The sequence below is a fragment of the Cornus florida genome, unplaced genomic scaffold (genome assembly GCF_030987335.1).
Source record: "Cornus florida cultivar Cherokee Brave unplaced genomic scaffold, ASM3098733v1 CherokeeBrave_3.0.0_Hap2_Chr05, whole genome shotgun sequence".
Taxonomy (NCBI): domain Eukaryota; kingdom Viridiplantae; phylum Streptophyta; class Magnoliopsida; order Cornales; family Cornaceae; genus Cornus; species Cornus florida.
Genome location: NW_026775575.1, coordinates 44,250,403 through 44,272,718, shown reverse-complemented (window position 1 = coordinate 44,272,718; position 22,316 = coordinate 44,250,403).

Sequence of the window (22,316 nt, the reverse complement as noted above, 5' to 3'; positions counted from 1 at the left end):
AAATCTCGAACGATGGTACAGAGACTTGAAAATATGTAGAGATTTGACTACAAAGATGTTCGATCAATCGAATATCTCTTGTGATCGATCGAACAGACACTAAATGCCTAATTTGGGATGAAAGTGCATGCATTCCTTATTAAAATCTCAAACAACATATATGATCCCAGATTGTATCTAGACGATGCAAGAAAAGAAAATAAAGGAGAAATGAGGGAGGAATAAGGTTGAAAAACCCTATGAAGCACTAGTATTTAACGTCTCTAGCAAGATGTTGGGCTCTTTTAGCCAAGATCAAAGATCTTTGTATGTATCCCCTCCTTAATAAGGTGAATGGGACTTTGAACCCCACCCAACAAACTACTCCGTAAGGAACTTGTTGGATTTGGTTCAAATGAAATTGATGGCCCTTTATCAACAAAACTTTTGGGCTTCCATGGCTTTTCAACATTAGACTTGAACACACTTTCATTTGAAACCTTTTTAGAAGACAACCCATTTAAAGTTTCAACACCAAGCAAAGACTTATTTTTGTCATTTTCAAAACATTTTGCAGCAACACATATCTCCTCATGTTTGTCCATAGCATTCGGGGTTGAATTAAAAATGTTCAACTTTACTTTCATGTGACCAAATGAAATCTTCATTATCCCCACCCTACAATTAATATTGGCATTAGCGATGGCCAAGAAAGAAAGGCCAAGGATAATGAAAATTTGGCTCTAAAGATTTGGGACCGGCTCCGTGTCAATGACAACGAAATCAACCAGGAAGAAGAACTTGTTAATTTTAATCAATACATCCTCAATGATACCCCATGGCTTCTTGATTGATCGGTCAGCTAGTTGCAAAACTACCGACGTCGGTTTCAAATCACCTAAGCTCAATTGAACATAGACCGAATAAGGGAGAAGATTCACACTCGCTCCTAAATCAAGAAAAGCCCAATTAATAGGATGATCACCAATAGTGTATGAAGTAGTCGGTGAACCGGGGTCTTTGAATTTTAGGAGGGTGTTGTGTTGCAAGATTAAGCTTAGTTGTTCGGTTAAAACAACTTTTCTCAGTGCTTGGCTCTTGTTCTTCCTGTTAAGGGTGTAAAGATCTTTAAAACATTTGGTATAAGCCGGAGTTTGTCTAATTGCATCCAAGAGAGGAAGATTGATTTTAACTTGCCCAAACACGTCAATGATTTTATTAACCTTGCTTTGTTGCTTTTCAAGAGAGGTGGATGCTTTTAAAGCATCCGGAAATGGAGCCTTGGGCTTAAAAGCTTTTTCAAATTCACTTTTAGAAACATTTTCAACAATGGAATCTTTCACATGCAATGAAGGAGGAATAGGATGTGAGATAGGATGAGTGTCAACTTTGGGTTGCACCGGTTCACTCTTTTCATTGAAAACACCAACTTGATTGTCAACAACTCTTCTACTTCTCAAAATAGTCACCGCATTCACATGTTCAAGGGTATGACCTTCCGAAGAGGAATTGGTCTCCACAACAAATTGTTGCTTGGGTGGTGGATATAAAGGCATTTTCCCTTTTTCCCTAGCATTCAATGTACTAGCTATTTGCCCGACTTAGGTTTCTAGCTTTGCAATCGATTGGGAATGAGAATGAAACAATTAGGTATTTGCCTCTAAAGTACCCAAAGTGGTTAGAACTTTTTCTTCAAATGCGGGACTCCTTGAATTTCCTTGAGAATATGATGATTGGTTTGGAAAATGAGAGTTTGAAAATTGGTTTCCATTTGGTGCTTGGTAAGATGAACGATAACCTTAGGAACCTTGGCCTTGCAAAGGGGGTGAAACATATTTACTTTAGAAACCACTTTGGGGAGGGTTTGAGCCTTCCTATTGGCTTTTTCAAGAGAATATTGGATGGTTCCTCCACCCGGCATTATAGTGAGTGTCATAGGGATTATTCCCTTAGTTGACAAAAGCGGCATTCACTTTTTCATGGTGTTCACTTTGCGCATGTCTGTAAGGACAATTGGAAGTAGAATATAAAACACTAGAACAAGTCATGCATGATTCATTAGACGGATGATGAGTATGGTTAGGGGAGGAAGACACTTGATTGGCCGAACTTTAGTTGATCAAAAATTGATCAAACCTTTGTGATAAGGACTTCACTTCGGCGACTATATCATTAGAATGGTCAACTTAATATAAGCTGACATTCTTCCTTCCACCTACATTTCTACCATTTTTAGATGATAAAGATCAATGCATTGAATTCTCACTCATGCTCTCATATAAGGCCACACATCATCTTCATATCTATCAAGATAAGAATCACCCATAAAAGCATCAACCATACCTTTATAATTGTCCGACAAACTTTCAAAAAAGAATTAAACTAATTGTCATTTAGGGATGTCATAGTATGGACATTTCCTAAGCAAATCGTTCAATTGATCCCATGCCTCATAAAACAATTGCCCATCCCCTTGTGAGAATTCACGAAGTGAAGTTCTCATTGAATTGGTCTTTGACACTAGATAATACTTTTTCAAGAACTCTTGTTGCATCTCTACCCAAGAAGTTATAGAAAAAGGCCTCAAATTGTTGAACCAATATTTTGCTTTATCTTTAAGGGTGAAAGGGAAGAGTTTAAGCCTCAAAACTTCTTCCGGCATGTCCGTGTATTTCACGGTGGAACACACTTTAAGAAACTCATCCAAATGCTTGTAAGGTTCTCCACTTGGTAACCCATGGTAATTAAGAACCATTTGAATCGTTTGTGGTTTAATTAATCTAATAATGGTGTGCTCTGAATGGAGGTAATTAAATACATGTAGGTGCATTATACTCATTTGGCACATAACGGTCTCTTAAAATAAGGGGAGGATTCACAAATCGTTGCTCTATATAAGCACTATGATTTACTTGAACAATAGGAGGTGGAGATGCTACAAAAATTGGCTGAGGCATTCCCATTGGAACTTGGCCTTATTATTGTGGAATGAAGGGTCTAGGAATGTTTAATGGTACTTGAATATTATCATGATGTTGATGCACATTAGGGTGAAGAATGCCTTGTTGGTCGATGTGACCAAGGTCATCAACATGATCCTTATTATGTTCCTCCATTGATGAAATAGAGTCACTTGAATTACCCCTTCTCCTAGGATTACGAACAATGGATTCAAGATTCAAATTCAATGGGATAAGAGTAGGATTCAATGACCTATGACCATGCATGCACAATCAAAATAAAAAACAACTCAACAACTAGCAAGTAGCAAACACTTCTCCTCCCCAACAAGTCAATTAACAACAAACCTCCATATACATTGATCCCATACTCCTATGCTTTTAACAATATGCAAGAAATTAAATTACCTCCTCGTGGGCAGGCGATTTATCTAAGAAATTAAAACTTGCAACCACGCGGGCCGATGATTCAACTAAGTAAGAGAGTTAGAAAAGCTCACAAAGGGTTCTTAAGCAACTTCAAATTATTTTTAATTTTTTGCCTTGCTTTGCTTTGCAATATTTTTTATTTTTAGCTTTTTATGCTTTTGCTTAGCTTAGCTTGCTTGTTTTTTTGCTTTAGAATTCCTTTGTTTCACTTCTCTTGGCTCAATATACCTAGGCAATCAAGAACAAAAACAATAAGGAAACAAAGTAAAGTAAAATAAAAACAAGATCAAAGGAGAACTAATTCCTAATTAATTCCAAAATACGGCGTTGCCAAATCCCTGACAACAGCGCCAAAACTTAGTGGTGTCACGACCTAGTTGCACAATTGTGTGGTAAAGTGTGGCTAAGTTTGAATTTATAGAATGCTACTACCACTACTAACTATTAATGTAGTTAGAGTAAGTAGGGATCGTTCCAAGGAAAATGAACGGTATATTGGAATCAATGATGGATTAGTAGGTCGAATGATCAAAAGAGGGTTTGTTGAGACCTAGTTGCACAATTGTGTGGTAAAGTGTGGCCAAGTTTGAATTTATAGAATGCTACTACCACTACTAATTATTAATGTAATTAGAGTAAGTAGGGATCATTCGGGTTTGTTGGTTGGATTATACTACAATTTAAACTAAAGTAATGCAATGAAAAATAACTAAGTAAATGAGATGTGGAGAATGAGAGAGGAGTCTTGGGACATAAAGTTCACCACTAAGCATTGCCTTCCTAGACATTCAATATTTGAAAGATTAGGAAGATTGTGTGTTGTAAATGAAAGTGTGTGTGTGCCATTAATTGAAATATTAAACATGGATGGCTAAGTAAGTATACATTGTCTTGTCAATCTAGTGAATAGCACACATATCAAATTAAGCTATTAATCCTTCTATAAGCCCATAATTAATGCACATCAAATAAATTAGAGAAATATACCACTTGCATTCATAAGCATGGAACATCGATTAAACAACAAGAATGAATTATCCACCTATCTAAGAAAATAAGGCAGTTACACTACAACTAAGCTAATAACATAAAAATTAAGCTAATTAAACTAAAAAGGTGGCACAATTCATCAAAAAATAAGTATGAATCATCAAATAAACCACAAGAGTAATCCATTTAAGCACCATGCCTTGACCATCACTAGATTTATAATATCCACACACATAGACATGCATCAATGTCACAAAATCTAGAAATAAACACATAAACATTCATTCTAGCATACATAGACATATGGATAGAATTAAATGATCAATTGGAAGTATTAAACTATAAAAATCATGTAGAAACAAGATTTATATATATAAGAGGTCAAGACAAGAATTACAACACAAATTCCCATTAATTACAAAACATCAAAGTCTAGGAGGCATGCTTAAGGCTATCTCTAGCCCTAAGAGAATGGTTTAGTCACTCATTAATGTTGTCATCCAACACTCAAGAGCTATCTCCATTGTAGAATTCATCCTCTTCTTCTTGTGCTCTTGGTAGAAATCCTAGATGAATGGAAGAACTTTTTCAAATTGTATGTTTCTTTCTTTAATCTCTTGCCAAGTCTTTCTCTATCTAACCCCTTTACTAAAAATGGCCAAAATCCTTATATAGGTAGCTCAAATGTCGCACCCAATGGTCAGACCTTGTGTACTAGGACCTCCAAATGATTGCACCACGAGCACACCTTCAATTTGGCTTGAAATATGTTTTTCACACAATTTGAGGCAGTTCAATCGATCACATGGTTGCTCTGATCGATCAAACCATGGCAGCACACTTTTTGGATAAAGACAAGGCTGAGATATTTTTTGGAAAAGGACAAAAGTGATTGGTGAGGATAAGATCAAGGTATTCGATCGATTGGAGGAAATGTTGGATCGATCGAATAGGAAATTTTTCTGAGGATAAGGACAAAAGGCTCGATCCATCATAGAAAGGTCGGAACGATCACAATGTGATCAATCATAGCTTGGTCCTGATCGATCGTAGAGGACTTTTTCACCACTTTGCTCATTTCTTCCACTAGGCTTGAGATTGCTTCTTTTAATGCTTTAATTCAGCTGAATTGACTTATTTTGGGAATAAGTACCTGAAAAAGGAAAATAATATGAAATTAGACTAAAATGAAAAAATAAGATAGAATAAGGTCCAAGAATATTCAAGATTAATGAGTTTAAATGCGCATTTTTCAACGCTTATCATGTATAATGTGTACTATCACTCTCTTACCTGTCTAAATGTATTGTCTTTGATCACGAGCTTCCAGCCTCAAGACTCAAAATTAAAACAATGATTATAACTCGATCGAATATGTTTTGACATCAAAATATACTAATTACAAAAGTTACACTTCACATTAATCGCTTATATATGGAGCTTGCTTAAATTCAAACTTAGTTTAGTCAACATTCGATAGGAGCATTCAAGCTTGACTTGAACATTAATTGAAATTGAGTTGGATTCGTTTATTCAATTTAACTTCGATTTCGAGCCTGGTTTTGAAGCTCAAAATTAAACAGCTTTAAACAAAGTCTAATAAATAAAACAGGGTTACTCAAAATAAAGTACTCATTATACATCCTCATCAAATCTACATCATGAGTTGTGACATGGGGTGACGGCTGCAAGTTCCTACTTTTAGCCTACTCTTTTCTGTGTAGAGTTTGGAAATATCTGTGTTTGAAAGCAACCTCTAGAGTTTGTAATTCTTCTCGTGTTTTTTTTAATTAAACTTCTTGTTCCGGCGTTGACTGATTTGACTGGTGCTAATAGACCATGTACCGTAAACAAGGGGTCACGTTAACTGCGGCAAGTTTCTAAATTGACTTGGAAAGGAATTAAAGTTGTTTTTGGTGGAATTTACGCATTCCCACTAAATGAGAGGGTCAATAATTTAAAAATATATATATAAATTTAAATATAAAAAGACTTGAGTTTGAAAGCTTTTGTGGTTTTTTTTTTTTCATAAATTTTTATTTTAGTATATTCTTATTTAAAATTATCGTTATAAAATCTAATTTTGAGACTAATTAAATCCATTTAGCAAGGTTGATGTGAAAACTTATATCAAAAGTGGTGAATTTTTTTAAGGTTGAAGACATTAGCAGTACTAAAGTTGGAGAAATTCAATGCCATTTTCTTATCCACAAAAGATATCATTTATGGCAGGGTGAAAACCATTTCCTTTTGAATGAATAAGTCAGTTGTAGAAAGATGAGTGGTTCCGCCTCTTATTGGGTAGCGAGTCTCGAAGAGAGTATTATCATTCTTTTTAATAATATTCACGTTAAAATGATAATTGTATAATTGTTTTTTGGTCAGAACTTACACCATACTCACCAATCACCATATATATATATATATATATATATATGGTATACTCTTGTTATCACGTATCATATTTTATTGTTAAAAAATATATATATCAAAAAGAAAGGAAAAAAAAAAAAGAAGAAGTTAGATGGGTCTATTTCATTTTTGGATTGCATTATTTCTTTTTAATTTTAATTGATAATGATATGTGATAACAATATTATGTCACATATGCCTTGAAGATCTAGGTCCTCTCTGATGAGGACTTAAGTATTTTTTGAATTAAAGAACTAAAAATTTGCTATTACAATTTTTAAGTGGAATGACATTAAATATTGCCGGTCTTTGCTCAAGTTGTTGAGAATTGACCCCACGAAAATTCCTCCTTCCTTTAAATTTCCATGGTGATAAATTACATGAACTGTATCTGACCAGATCGAGCTAAGACAGCTGGGTAAGCAGATTATTTGAATTTCAGTATTTTGAGAAACAACTAAATATTTTTTTTCCTTCTAAAAGTCGCGTCAATTACAATTCAATAAACAGAAAACGAAGTCAATAGAACTATATTTCTTGACCATTTTTAAAGAAATCAAAGTTGTAAATTTATTACAAATGTCCAAGCCAGATCAAACTGTATAGAGGTCATGTATGCAAAGCCGTTAGAATTACTTTTCTTTACTCCTATCATATCTCACCGAACAAATAGAATTTCATTAAAAAAAAAAAAAAAAACATAAGTAGAGAGATCAAGAGGGGCAGAGACATCTAAAATTATTATTATTATTAGGGTAAAGTGAGGAAAATAATCTTAATGTTTATATTTTGGATAAATAACATCCATCTTTTTTATGTTGTGTATATCATTGATTGTGGGTTCACTCTTGCCGTTGTCAAAACTACTATCTTCAACGCCAAAATTTCTCATCTTCGGAAATAACATCTTCTCACCGGACTCATGAAGCCATTGCCGCTGATCAGATCCCTGCTCCTTGCCGGTAAAAACCCATTTTTTGTCGTTCACTCACACCTAGACCTATAAACGGATCGGATTCAAACCGGGTCAATCCGTTTCAAATCCGATAAGCATAGTAAGGAATCTGATCTGATTCGATAATCCAACGGATCCTTACCTAATGAATCAATATCCGATATTTAGCTTTTCAGATGTCTAATCCGGATAATCCGATCTGATTAACCATACACTTCCTCAGATTAGCAAACATGAGATGGCTGAAGATAGGATTTGCCATTAAGAGTGAGTATTAGAAGAAGAAGAGGTAGAAAAAGATAGAGAGATTATGAACCAAAATCTGGTGTGAAAGGGGGGAAAAACAAAAAACACAAATTAGGGTTTGAGAAAAATTAAAGGAAGAATCTGGTGTGAAAGGGGGAAAAACAAAGAAAACAAATTAGGGTTTGAGAAAAAGAAAAGAAAGAATCTAGTGTGAAAGGGGGGATAACAAATAACACAAATTAGGGCTTGAGAAAACAAAAAAGAAGAATCTGGTGTATATAAAAGGGGGAAAACAAAGAACACAAACTAGGGTTTGAGAAAAAGAAAAGGGAAGAAGAGAAGGAAAAGGAGAAAGAATAATAAAAACTCACGGTAAGAGATTGTTTTTCTGATGACCAATCGACGAGCTCTTATCGCTTCTTCACTATCAAGTTTAAACCAATATTTGTTTAATCTCACTTTTTCCTTCAAATATCAATATCATCAGATTGTGAAAATTCTAAAGCTTTAGCAAAGTGGAGAATTGTAAAATACATGCAGTTGCATTGTATGTATATAATGTTACCCAAGTATTAACTCTAGAGGGGAGTGAATCGAGTTTATGGCAAATAATGGTCAATTTTTGATTTTATAGATTTACAATTTCTAATAAACAACTTAAACAATTATGCAATAATCAAGATTTAAAAGTAAACAATTAATAGCAAAAATGTAAGAGAGACAAGGGAAGAGAAATTGTAAACTATGACACGACGATTTTTGTGAGGTTCGAAAACTCCTACTCCTCGACTCAAGATCCCTTTTGAGACTTCCCCAAATCCACTATGGCACCTTCTTACGGGTGGAGAGCAAACCTTCACAAGAAGCAACTCCTTACTTCTCCTTTATAAGAGAACAACCTCCCTTAGGCTTTCTTTGAGTCACACCAACCCGGTGGTCAAACCAACTCTTACACTAGTTTGTAGAAACACTTTGTTGCACAAGAATATCTCACAAGATTGATATGAAAATCAAGCTCACAACTAGAGTATATATGAATATAAATAAAGCTCAATACTCTATGCATAATATGAAGATGATATAAATGAAGAACAAAAGCCCTTATGTACTCAATAGGATATCTCATGTATAGAATAATGCAAAAGCACTTTGAAGATTCGAAAAGAGCAAAAGCCCTTTGAATGCTTAATTGAATCTTTTAAGTCTAATATATGAATGATATGAATGACAGATGATGAGAAAAGTGCAAGAAAAAAAGTTCTCTAGTACACAATAAGGTCTCTCAAGTGATGTCTCATAATATTTAGACATCTCCCACTCTATTTATAAAGTTTTGAAGGCTCAAAATAGTTGTTGGGTGTGATGTGTCTATTTATTTACCACTCACTATAGAATGAATCATTTGCAGATAAAGCTACTTAGAGGGTGTTGAACTTCAGGGACTATGGTGGTTTATCAAGTTTTCAATTAATTGCTATTTTAATTTATAAGAAAGTTTTGTTTGTTGCATGTGTTGTGATCCAACAACATGAACAAAAATTAAACGAAGCAAAAGGATTGAGATCAGATAGAGAAGATCTTATGAATTGACTTCACCACGAACCTCATACTATGGTTAATTGTCTCAACCTTGGGAACTCAATATTATGTATAACTCGGAATTAAACTCAATAACGTACATTCTTTTAATTCAATTTAACGAAAGATGAATTATAAATTTCAGTTAATAATAACCTATCTTCGGTTGGTACGAATTATCTACCTACCCAATTCAAACTAATTTTGCAGTCTATCCGTCTTCCCTAAGCTTATTGTAATAACCCGGATTTTTACGGATATTTTTTTTTTCCCGTTGTCTTTCCTTTCTGAGTTCAGTTCATCTTCGCTTAGTGTCGTCTCGAGTGCTCTGGAGTGATTTCTGAGACTTTTTTCTATGGATTGACAACTTCCTTTGAGGACCGAGTCGTTTCCACATTTTTTCGTTTTTTTGACATTATTCACTTTTTATCCTTTTCCCTATTTCGTCCTTTTCCCTATTTTGTCTTTCTCCCGTTTGACACTTTGTTGGCGTAACCACACTTCTTGTGTTCAGAGTTGGTTTTTGACTTCATGTATCTCTATCTTGAGTAGTTTTCACGAAATACGTATCTTTACTTTTGCAAGAAGTACTCTAGCTGCTCCAAGTGTCCATAGGGGCATGGATGCAAAGTTCTTTGAAATTATTTTTTTTTCTTGGGGTGTTTTTCATAAATATCTTTTAAAGATACTTTATTTCAGGGGTTTTTAAGAAAATATTTTCAAAAGATATTTTTATTATGGGCTATTAGTGCAGTTTTCACTTTTTGGAGGGGCCATTATGCAATTAATGAAAGTTATTGCTAAATGCCTTGTTTTGAGCCTGGATCCCCGTACGGGATTCATTTTCTTTTTTTGTCGAGTCGTGTACTCTTAGAAATTCCTTCTGGTCATTATTTTCCAGTTTCAAGATTTTTTGCCCCGGTTTACGCCAAACTTGTTTTGGGCTTAACTATCTGCTCGGGACTTGGTTTTCAATACCGTTTCTTCCCTTATTCATATTTTTTCATTTTGAATCTTTTTCATTCACAAAGTTTTGTCATTTGAGTGCGTCTGCTCAAATTTTACTTTTTCGGACCCGGCGGGGCCCGTTCGGGGCACTTTTTGAGATTTCTATAAAAGGGGGGTGAGATCTTTCATTTTTCATCATCTCTCCTCTTCATACACGACCTGGAACTCCCATGGCAGCCCAAGGGGTGCTGCCATCTTCTCTCTCCTCTTTTGGTTCACTTTTCCTTGAAGGGAAGTCTTCGGCCTTAACGTTTGTTGTTCCCCTCGCCGTGCTCTACCTTTCCCCCTTATTAGAATTTAGTTTTGACCATTTCTTGAGTTTGGTTTTGAGGTCAAGTTATGATTTTGATGGGGCTTTCATGGGGGTTATGTTCATGGCGTTGTCCCCGACAAAACCTAGTAGTTTCGTCGGATTCGGAGCCGTTCCATTTTGATGGCTTTTGAGATTTTCATCTCAAATTGAGGTAAGGAATATTTTAGGCTTTTATGTGTGCTGTATTGAGTGTTTAGCATAATTATACAACTTATATATATGCCTTGTATCAAATCTTGAAAGTTGTTAATTTTTATTTCTTTGTATAAGATTTAAAATTCATGATGATATATAACTTTGATTTGAATTGTGGCATGCAAGAAAATCTAGTTTTAATATGTTTGTTAACATATATTAAATTGGGATTAATTAAATAAGAATCGCTCTTTTTAATTAATATTTATCTTTTGTGAAAGATTAAAGTGCATGGCCGTACCTTGCATGAAATTAAGTTGTAGTATGCTTCTAAATTAGGTTTCGGCATGTTGTTTAACATACTTTAATTTGAGAGCATTTGGACAAGTATGAAAATCTAGAGATTTTAATTAAAATGATTAATTAAAATCTAATTAAGGGTTCCGTTGGCCTAATTGAGTGTTTAGCTTGACATTTGTGATAACTATGACTTATGTACTAGCATATTTTAATTTGGGACCATTTAGAATTGTTTTCGAATTGAGAAATTTAATTATCATGATGTAATTAAATTCTACCTTGTTGCATCGTTGATTGAATCATGTAATTGACATTGATAATATGTTTAAGGCATGATTTTAGGCTTATAATGGAATTATGAGTTTATGTTCCAATTTTGAATTATATTGTTATAGTGTGTAACGAATCGCACACTGAAGATTCGACATGTGATGTTATTATAGTGCGTAACGAATCGCGCTCTGAAGATTCGACATTATCATCCTATAGTAGTTGTGGATTTAGAGCATGTGTTATGTGGTTACATCCTACTTGTGCATGAAGGTAGTTTCGTGTACTGTTTAATACCTATATAAGTTGTTAACTTAATTATTTTGGAGTTTTAGGACATTGCTACTATGATATGGCTAAAGTTCGGCTTTAGTGCGGGAGGTATGAGTTCTCCCCAATTGTGATAGTGCGTACTAGGGTGGTCTTCCAAGCGGATTAATGCCCGGAATAACCAATTTGTTCTTGGTTTAGTCCGAGACGTGATATCCAAGTCTTCCACTATTTGTTTTCGCATTCAATTCCAAGTTTGCAATCATCTTTATATTGTGACTTGTGGTTTTGGCTATCGGCGATTTGATGTTGTTAAGTACATCTATACTAAATTGTTATATTTAGTTGATTTCACACTTTTAGATTTCTAGTTGATAACTTCGAGAATCTATGCCTTGATGTATGGTATTAGATATTCTAATTATGCTAAATTGTTATATTTAGTTGATTTCACACTTTTAGATTTCTAGTTGATAGTTTAGAGAATCTATGTCTTGATGTGTGGTATTAGATATTCTAATTATGTTAAATTGTTATATTTAGTTGATGTTGCATTAGAGACTTCAAGTTGATAACCTTGAGAACCATTATGTTGTTGCTTTGTCAAAGCATGCTCCTATGTTGTTGCTTTGTGTAAGCATGACCCTATGTTGTTAAAATTGCATAAATGAGGTGATTGATGCTAGAAATAATCTTAGGTAGCTAGGATGCTCCCTAAGTCTCACCTTGACATAGACGTTAGGTGGAATGAACCATAATATTTAAATCATGCAACTTATAAAACTTTAGGTCGATGCATGCTCATTTCCTACGAGTAGCATTATGTTACTCACCCCTACGATACTGGGGCATATTTCAGGTATAGGATATAAGATTGGAGATTGCAATTGCTTGGGTGATTTGCTGAGTTGAGCTTCTTTAGAAGTATTCTTGTACACATGCAAGTGTTAGCATGTTCATGATTTGTCTATGAAATGTAATTTTTCTAACTTGGTGGTTTGACATGTCAAATGTTGTAAATGTATTATAATGAGGCCATAGGCCATTGTAGCACATCTATTTTATCATATTACATACACTTGCATGCTCATTTTGGCAAACAATACCTTCCTTGATGAAACAAAAACCTAAAGTTGCATATTTTTTAGTTTGACCCTATTCTGTTACAGGGGCATTTCGGGTATTTCACAATGAGTTTTTTTCATTTTTCGTTGCCATTCACGTAAAAAACTTGATTTTGAGGGGGGTTTATTTTTTGTGTTTTTCCAGAAAACATCATCTTAGCTCTCAAAAATCCATATTTTTCCAAAAAATCCTTGCTGCCAGGTTTTGCAAATTTTTAGTACAAATGTAGTTGGTACTATTCATCGACTTTTTTTTGAAAATCGTCACGACCGATCCGAAACTTCCAGAGGTCTTGTGGGTGCATTTTAAGATTGTATTTTCAATTTAGGCAATTTCAAAACCTCCCGAAGCCCTATTTCCAAAACTTGGGCAGTAGCTCGGATTGGTTTTTTTCCTCTTGACCTGATTTTCTTAGGGGCATTCTGGGCATTTTACAATGTATTTTTTTTGTTTCTGTTCATGTTTGGGGTAGGAAACTTGATTTTAGGGGGGTTTTATTCTTTGAGTTTTTCCAAAAAAGTCCGTTTAGATGTCCGTTTTTACTCTCAGTTGCAGCAGTGGTGGGTTGTACTCGTCGGGCCGCCACAACATCATTTTTGTTTTTGACCTTTCTTTCCCACGTCAGGACTCCAAATTGAGTAAACTTTTTTTTGAACTTAACTAATTTGTCATTGTCTTTCCAGCGGTGTGCTCGATAGCACCTAAATCCACTTTTTTCCAAAATGACCATTTTGCCCCTAGGTTCTTTTTTTTCGTTTTTGAAACGACACTTCTGCATTTGTTTCCTTTGGGTTCCGTGACCTAATTGAGGATCACATTGGTGTCTTAGAGACGCATTGTATCTCTAGAGACCGTTGTTTCCCCTTTCGCTTCCGCATTTCGGATCCATTATCGGGTTATCTTTTGGTCACCACTGACACACCGGGTTTACAAAACTTGGGCCGTCACAAGTGGTATCAGAGCTCCTAGGTTCGAAAACCTTAGGACGACGGGTTTTGGGTGCATATCATGCTTTTGTTGTCATGTTCTATGTGTTTATATGCTTTATGATAACATGTTTTGGTTGATAACATGTTTATATGCTTACGTGCTACATGTTGTATACCGTTCATTTAGCATTGTTTTATTCTAATGTAAAGAGCATGACATGTGACGTATGCTAGATTAGAATTGTATATGTATAATTATGTTGCATATTTAGCATGACACGGGATTGGTCATTGAGGCACGAGTTGAGGTTGATGGTGATTGTAGTCACAGTTTCATGGTAGTATAAGTTATTGTCGACCTAGTATTGGTTTTAAGGTAGGTGGATGGTCACCTTTTGTTTAGGCTCTCGTGAGATGAGTTGTTTGGCGTTACCATAGTGCTGGATTTGTTGGTTTGGGACCATTATGAGGTTATGGACCTCTTAGGATCCTTAATTGTTCAGGATGATTCCTCTAGAACTTGCGTTTTTCGTGGACGGGTACGTTGTGGGCAGGTGCATGGCACTGTCATGCTACCGTACTGGCATGCTACATGTGCAGTTCGGATGGAATCAGTGTCGATTTTGTTTTGATAGGCGTTGTCCTTTTGATCGATGATGATGGTGTTTGTTTTGGGGATCAGTCGTGGTGATTGATTTGGTTGTTGTTGGCATGGCTATAGTTGCCATTTTCTTTGGAGTTCTCCTTAAGTGATGACGCTTTTGGGACCAAGTCGATCGATTGATGTGTCGGGTAGAGAGAACATTGCATTGTTAGCGTCACTTGTAGTGTCACCTCTAGATTTGGAGTTAGATTGTTAGAGTCTTACCATTGTGGTAAGGGCTCACATTTGTTTTGAGACAGGTTGATGTCGTATTGGTTTTTGGAGACAGTTTATGGCTAGGACTGGTCCTTCCTTTTGCTTAGACACTCTAAGACACAATGTCCATAGGGTTCATTGTTGCATCATTTTGTCTTTTGCAGTTTCGTTTACTACCATGTTAGTAGTATGATTTATGATGTTGTGATACATTTGCCTTCTTGTTGTGTGGCATTAGCATGCCTTCTTTATATGCTTAGAGATGCCATACTATTATTACGCTTTAATGACATGCTTTTGTGTTTACGTTGAGACGTGTTGCATGTACCTTTGATTTTTATCTATGTAAGTAGATTTCTTTCTACTAGTTGCATTCCTTGTCATATGCATGATTTTCAGGATTGGTTTTCCCTTTTGTTTTCCCTCGGTTGCACGTGGAGTGTATGTGGGTTTCTGTAAGGGTTTCTGTAATACCTCTAATTTTAAAAAGGATATTCCTGGTATTTAATGGTATTTAATTTATTATTTAAGTACATTTTATTTGATTATGTGTCATTATTTTTTATTAGGTGCTTAATTGTTTTCTTTTGTAGTGATTTAATTTATTTAAATGATATTTATTTTTAGTTATTTGATTGGAATTACTTGTTAGTGTTTTAATTATTTAATTGGCATTAATAATTTAAGTATAATTGGTTTAGTTATTTGATTGGAATTACTTGTTAGTGTTTTAATTATTTAATTGGCATTAATGGTTTAAGTATAATTGGTTTAGTTATTTGATTGGAATTACTTATTAGTGTTTTAATTATTAATTGGCATTAATGGTTTAAGTGTAATTGGTTTAATTATTCTATATGTGTCTTATTTTATGTGTGTCTTATTTGGTTTAATGGGGTTTACTAATTATTATTTTGTTCAATTAGATTATTTGTTAAGTATTTAATGGTGAATAGGGTAATTAGGTAAATACATCTAACTAGGGTTTTAATTACAGTATAAATTAGGGTTTTATATTATAGCCGTCGTAGGTTTCTATGTTAATTGGATGAGCCAGTTAGGATTATGAGTTGGACTTAAATGAACCTAGGGTTTAGGAAAACTCTATAAATATAAGGTAGACGTCTGTGTAGGGATTTTTTAAACAAAGCACACGTTTTGTGGAAGTGGAGAAGGAAAAACGCAGATTTTCACATTCTACCAAAGTTTGATCAAAGCTCCGATCCTGCTTCGTCCGTGGTCCGATCGAGCTGAATTTTGGAGGAGAGGTTCATAACTCAGTGACGCACAATCTGAACGGTGAAGATCAGAGTTTGACCTCGGGAATAGTGATTCGTACTCGTGAACAGTGACTGGGTCGCATAGGTTTTTTCCATTCTGCCCAGATTTCATCAAACATCCGATCCTGCTTCGTCCATGGTCCGATCGAGCTGAAATTTGGAGGATAGGTTCATGACTCAATGTCGCACAATCTAAATGGTGGAGATCAGATTTTGAGTTCGGGAATATGTTCCTGTAGTGCTTTTGGTAATGATCATTTTCAACATTGATGTCATTTGTATCGAAAAGTTTCTTCCTGGGTTGATCTGTTGAGGGCATGTTATGAACTAGTGCCCTATACTATCATACTACTTTACTGACGAGTAAGTGTGGGTGGGTTCTGGTCATTGTTCGTACTACCATATCATTCTTAGCCATCTGTCATGATTTGACTTGTCGTTTCCTTGAAGATTCTTTCGATGATTGACTTTGAGTTGATATCCTAATTCGTTCGGGAAGTGTCACCCAGTTCTAGGTTTTTGCATTCCTTCGGGTGACCTTTAGGCTTTTGGAATTGTCCTTTAGCACCTTATGGTCTGTTCTTTCATTTGACCTTATATTCAGTCTTAGTTCGGTTCTCCTCGGATGTTCCTAATTTTGGAGATGAAATCGGTCATTTTCCCCCCTTTCCTTTTTCTCAAATTTTACGGATAAATTTTTTTCGTTGTCTTTTCTATTATGTGTTTGGTTTCTTGTAATACCCCTATTTTTAAAAAGGATATTCCTGGTATTTAATGGTATTTAATTTATTATTTAAGTGCATTTTATTTAATTATGTGTCATTATTTTTTTTATTAGGTGCTTAATTGTTTTCTTTTGTGGTGATTTAATTTATTTAAATGATATTTATTTTTAGTTATTTGATTGGAATTACTTGTTAGTGTTTTAATTATTTAATTGGCATTAATGGTTTAAGTGTAATTGGTTTAGTTATTTGATTGGAATTACTTGTTAGTGTTTTAATTATTTAATTGGCATTAATGGTTTAAGTGTAATTGGTTTAATTATTCTATGTGTGTCTTATTTGGTTTAATTGGGTTTACTAATTATTATTTTGTTGAATTAGATTATTTGTTAAGTATTTAATGGTGAATAGGGTAATTAGGTAAATACATCTAACTAGGGTTTTAATTACAGTATAAATTAGGGTTTTATATTATAGCCGTCGTAGGTTTCTACGTTAATTGGATGGGCCGGTTAGGATTGTGAGTTGGACTTAAATGAACCTAGGGTTTAGGAAAACTTTATAAGTATAAGGTAGACGTCTGTGTAGGGTTTTTTTTTAAACACAGCACACGTTTTGTGGAAGTGGAGAAGGAAAAACGCAGTTTTTCACATTCTGCCAAGGTTTGATCAAAACTCCGATCCCGCTTCGTCCGTGGTCCAATCGAGCTGAATTTTGGAGGAGAGGTTCACGACTTAGTGATGCACAATCTGAACGGTGGAGATCAGAGTTTGACCTCGGGAATAGTGATTCGTACTCGTGAACAGTAACTGGGTCGCACAGGTTTTTCCATTCTGCCCAAATTTCATCAAACATCCGATCCCGCTTCGTCCATGTTCTGATCGAGCTGAATTTTGGAGGAGAGGTTCACGACTCAGTGACGCACAATCTGAACGGTGGAGATCAGAGTTTGACCTCGGGAACAGTGTTTCGTACCCGTGAACAGTAACCGGGTTTTGGAACTCGCCGGGATTTTTTTAAGAAGACGACGTTGAAACTTTGAACAAAAGTTTCTGAGGCAAGATTCTATCCTTACTCTTTCCCTTAGGCTTCATACTCTTTGCACTCTTAAATGATTCCAGGATTAATAAAGATTAAACCAAACTAAAATGATATCTGTTTTGCTATGAAACTAGTAGTTACAGTAGTGTTGTATGCTTGTTCAACTTAGACTAAGCATGTTTGTGGATGCATTGTGGTTCTGTGGTTCACGTTTTTCCTTACCACTGCTAGTATAAATTATTGGAAGGATGGGTCTAGATGATAGCTATCTTAAATTCTGTAATAGCAACTGTTGGAACTTAAATACTAGGAGGATTTGAGTTTAACACTAGATCAGTTTTGTGGAACACTATAATTTGAGCATGTCTATATACATACTGTGAATATTGTTTTGATGCTTACATTATCACAGTTAGTATCAACTGTGGAGGTTAGGATTTTGTGATACATACCCTACATATCTGTATGTCATTTGTAAGGTGTTAAATGGAAGTTTTAATTAATTCTGTCTTTATATCAGACTAAAGGGAACAACTTAAATTGGGCATGTATATGTTGTTGTTGTGACCCTATTTATTAATGCTTATTTTATCACTGCTAACATTGAATGTTGGATGTTGGAATTTAGTTGATATATACTTGATTTATTGGTATTATTGACTACTGGAGGATTGAAAAGTAGGCACCGGTATGGGACGGTGGCATACTAAGGATGGGTTTGGTTTTTAAAACAATACCATTACCCACCTACTTGGAATAAGGATGGGATTAACTAAAAGTTAAGTCCCGTGGATTTGTATTGTCATGGCAACTACTTGTTGAGCGGCAATACCAGGGATTTTGGATGGATTTTATATATGTACTGTTATGGTGCCTCGGTATGAGCTTGAGGCTCAGGACCGATGGCTAGGGAGCGTATATGCATCGGGATGTGTAGCTGGCTACGATGGTTGGAGGTGTATCCTGTTTAGGTATAAGTACATATGCCTACTTCGTGTGCGTTTTAGCATGTTACCTCTATTCAGGTTGAGACCGGCCTGTAGTCCAGTGAGAGTCCTTTAGTGTGACTATATATATATTTACGGACTATTAGCTATTGTTGAAATGTTTAGGATGTACATGCGTATCGGGCCTCTGTTTGGATTGTAGTAGTATATAACTTGCGCGTGGGCCTGACCCACTTCTATTTTTCAGGTACACGACAGTTCCAGGCTTAGACGTGTTCGTGCTGAGCAGAGGTCTCTATTCACTCTTCCGACGATGTAGGGCTCTCTCTATAGTTTTATTTCTGGACGTTTATTACAGTTGTTCTATCTTCCGTTTTGATGTTTAATAGGGGTCCACTAGAGATGGATTCCCAAGTTGTAAACTGATGGAGTTTTGGAGTTTGGGTTTGATGGATTTTAATAATTATAATCTTTTGCGGATTCTATTTTTAGTTCCTTCCAGCTTTAATTTCATTTCTTAATTTATTTTGTATTCCGTGTTCATTATAAAATATTAATTGTTTGATATTCCCTCGGGTTTGGGCCTGGGCCTGATCAACCCGTGTCTCGGATCCGAAGGGTATCTCAGTTTCGCTGTGAGATTCCTTGTAGAGGAGTTGTCACATCTGTTTTGTCTTGAGCTGTCCATTTCCCTAAGGTGGGAAGGATGCTCTATTTTCGTAGTTGTCATATCGACACTTGTGGGAGGATAAGGTTTCTTCTCTCTTCTTGATTCGAGTAAGGAACTTCATAAGGAGTGAGTTTCTTCTCTTCGTTGCATGGTGCAGAGTTTTGGGGTTGGTTGGTCCGTAAGGATCACTATCGTTGTTTTGAGTCCTTGGTGAGGATTTGATGGAATTTTGGTCGATTTACTTCTATGTAAGGGGTGAAGCCTTTGACCTTGTTGTCTTCCATTTCAGAGATGGATTTGTGGTGTTGTCCTTTTTAGGACTGGTGGTTCCCTTTCTTTCGTGTCTTCCTTAGGGAGTTTTTGCTGTGGTTGTTGACAGAATTGTGGTGCTCAGAGTGAGTTGATTGGTGTGAGATCATTTTATGGGGACTTGTGTCCATATCATTGAGGATTTGTTTGATTGTGAGGTGAGCTCGATGCTCTTTTAAGAATGTCTTTTAGAGACTTGTTTCCGTTTTGGAAGTCTGGATGTGGTTAACTTTTAGGAGGAGTTTTGGAGGATCGCTATTGGATATGGATTGTTGTGGAGTTTCTTGTCTTAGTTATAACTAGGCATGGTTTTGAGGAATCGTAGTTCCAGTGGTTGTTTATGGATCGATAGAAATTAAGGAATTTTGACTTAGCTTGGTGTTGCCAAGCATGGTTTTGAGAGATTCATCTTGTGACCTTAGTTGTTGGCATTTTGATGTGTGTGCCACTTGGTGGATTTGTATTTTGAGGATTTAGTTATCCGTGATAGGGATGTGAATCTGATGTTTGATTACGGTGTAGTCCTGTAGTTGATCTGTTTCAGGGAGATGTGAAGAACTTTTGATGAAATGTCTTATTGTGAGGTTCATTTTGATTTCTGCAGGTGTTGATTTGCTTGTCAGGTTTTGGATTCCTGATTAATGTTGTTAATAGGGGTATTCTGAGACATGGAGATGTTGGTTTTGTTGTATTGAGGATTTAAGGCCTTAAGCATAGAGTTACCTATGGCATTGTTGTTAGAGTTTTGGGATTGGCTAGGATGGTCTGGCCAGACATCTTTAGACCATATCTTAACTTTCACAAAATGTTGGTCTCCGTAGTGCTTTTGGCAATGATCATTTTTGGCATTGATGTCATTTGTATCGAGAGGTTTCTTGGGTAGACCTAGTAGAGGGTAGGTTATGAATTAGCCTTATACTACCGTACAACCGTACAAAGTTGTGTGTTGTGGGCGAGTACTAGTTGTCGTCGATGCTACCTTACTGACAAGTAAGTGTGGACGGGCATTAGGCACTGTCATTGCTACCACACATTTAAGTACATCATGGGCGAGTCTTAGTCGCTATTTGTACTGCCGCATCGTCTTGTTCGGTACCCTGATATGATACGTGGTTATCTTGCAGATCTTTTAGTGGTCGTTGTTGGATCGGTCTGATGGTTCATCTAGAGGGATGTTTACGGTTGTTGTCTTCCGTTCCTTTATCTCACCTTGGGTTCTGTGTGTGAGTTCCGACTTGTTGGGTGGCCATTTAGTCACTTTACTTTTGAGAGGTTGTCCTGTCATTAGCACGTGGGTGCGAATGACATTGGTTTATGCGTTGTCTTTCAGCTTTGGGATTGCTTTTGTATCGCGTTGTGTGGGATACTCGGAGATGTACTCCGTAGTTATCCTGATTTCGCCTTTTTGTTTTGATTGAGGCTGGATTTCGGGAACGAAATCCCTTTAAGGTGGGAAGGTTGTAATGACCAGGATTTTCACAGATATTTTTTTTTTCCCGTTGTCTTTCCTTTCTGAGTTCAGTTCCTCTTCGCTTAGTGTCATCTCGAGTGCTCTGGAGTGATTTCCGAGACTCTTTTCTGTGGATTGACAACTTCCTTTGAGGACCGAGTTGTTTCCACATTTTTCGTTTTTCGAGACTATTCACTTTTCATCCTTTCCCTATTTCGTCTTTTTCCCTATTTTGTCTTTTCCCCGTTTGACGCTTTGTTGGCGTAACCACACTTCTTGTATTCAGAGTTGGTTTTTGACTTCATGTATCTCCATCTTGAGTGGTTTCCACGAAATACGTATCTTTACTCGTAAGAAAGTACTCTGGTTGCTCCCGGTGTCCATAGGGGCATGGATGCAAAGTCCTTTGAAATTATTTTCTTTTCTTGGGGTGTTTTTCGTAAATATCTTTTGAAGATATTTTATTTCAGGGCTTTTTAAGAAAATATTTTTGGAAGATATTTTCATTCTGGGCCATTAGTGTAGTTTTCACTTCTTGGAGGGGCCATTATGCAATTAATGAAAGTTATCGCTAAATGCCTTGTTTTGAGCCTGGATCCTTGTACGGGATTCATTTTCACTTTTCGTTGAGTAGTGTACTCTTAGAAATTCCTTCTGGTTATTGTTTTCTAGTTTCAGGGTTTCTGGCCCCACTTTGCGCCAAACTTGTTTTAGGTACAACGTTCTTCTCGGGACTCAATTTTTGATGCCATTTCTTCCGTTGTTCATATTTTATTATTTTGAATCTTTTTCGTTCACAAAGTTTTTCCATTTGAGCGCGTCTGCTCAAATTTTACTTTTTCGGACCCGGCTGGCCCGTTCGGGGCATTTTTTGAGATTTCTATAAAAGGAGGGTGAGATATTTCATTTTTCATCTTCTCCCCTCTTCATGCACGACCTGGAGCTCCCATGGCAGCCCAAGGGGTGCTTTCATCTTCTCTCTCCTCTTTTGGTTCACTTTTCTTTGATGGAAAGTCTTCGGCCTTAACATTTGTTGTTCCCCTCGCCGTGCTCTACCTTTCCCCCTTATTAGAATTCAGTTTTGACCATTTCTTGAGTTTGGTTTTGAGGTCAAGTTATGATTTTGATGGGGCTTT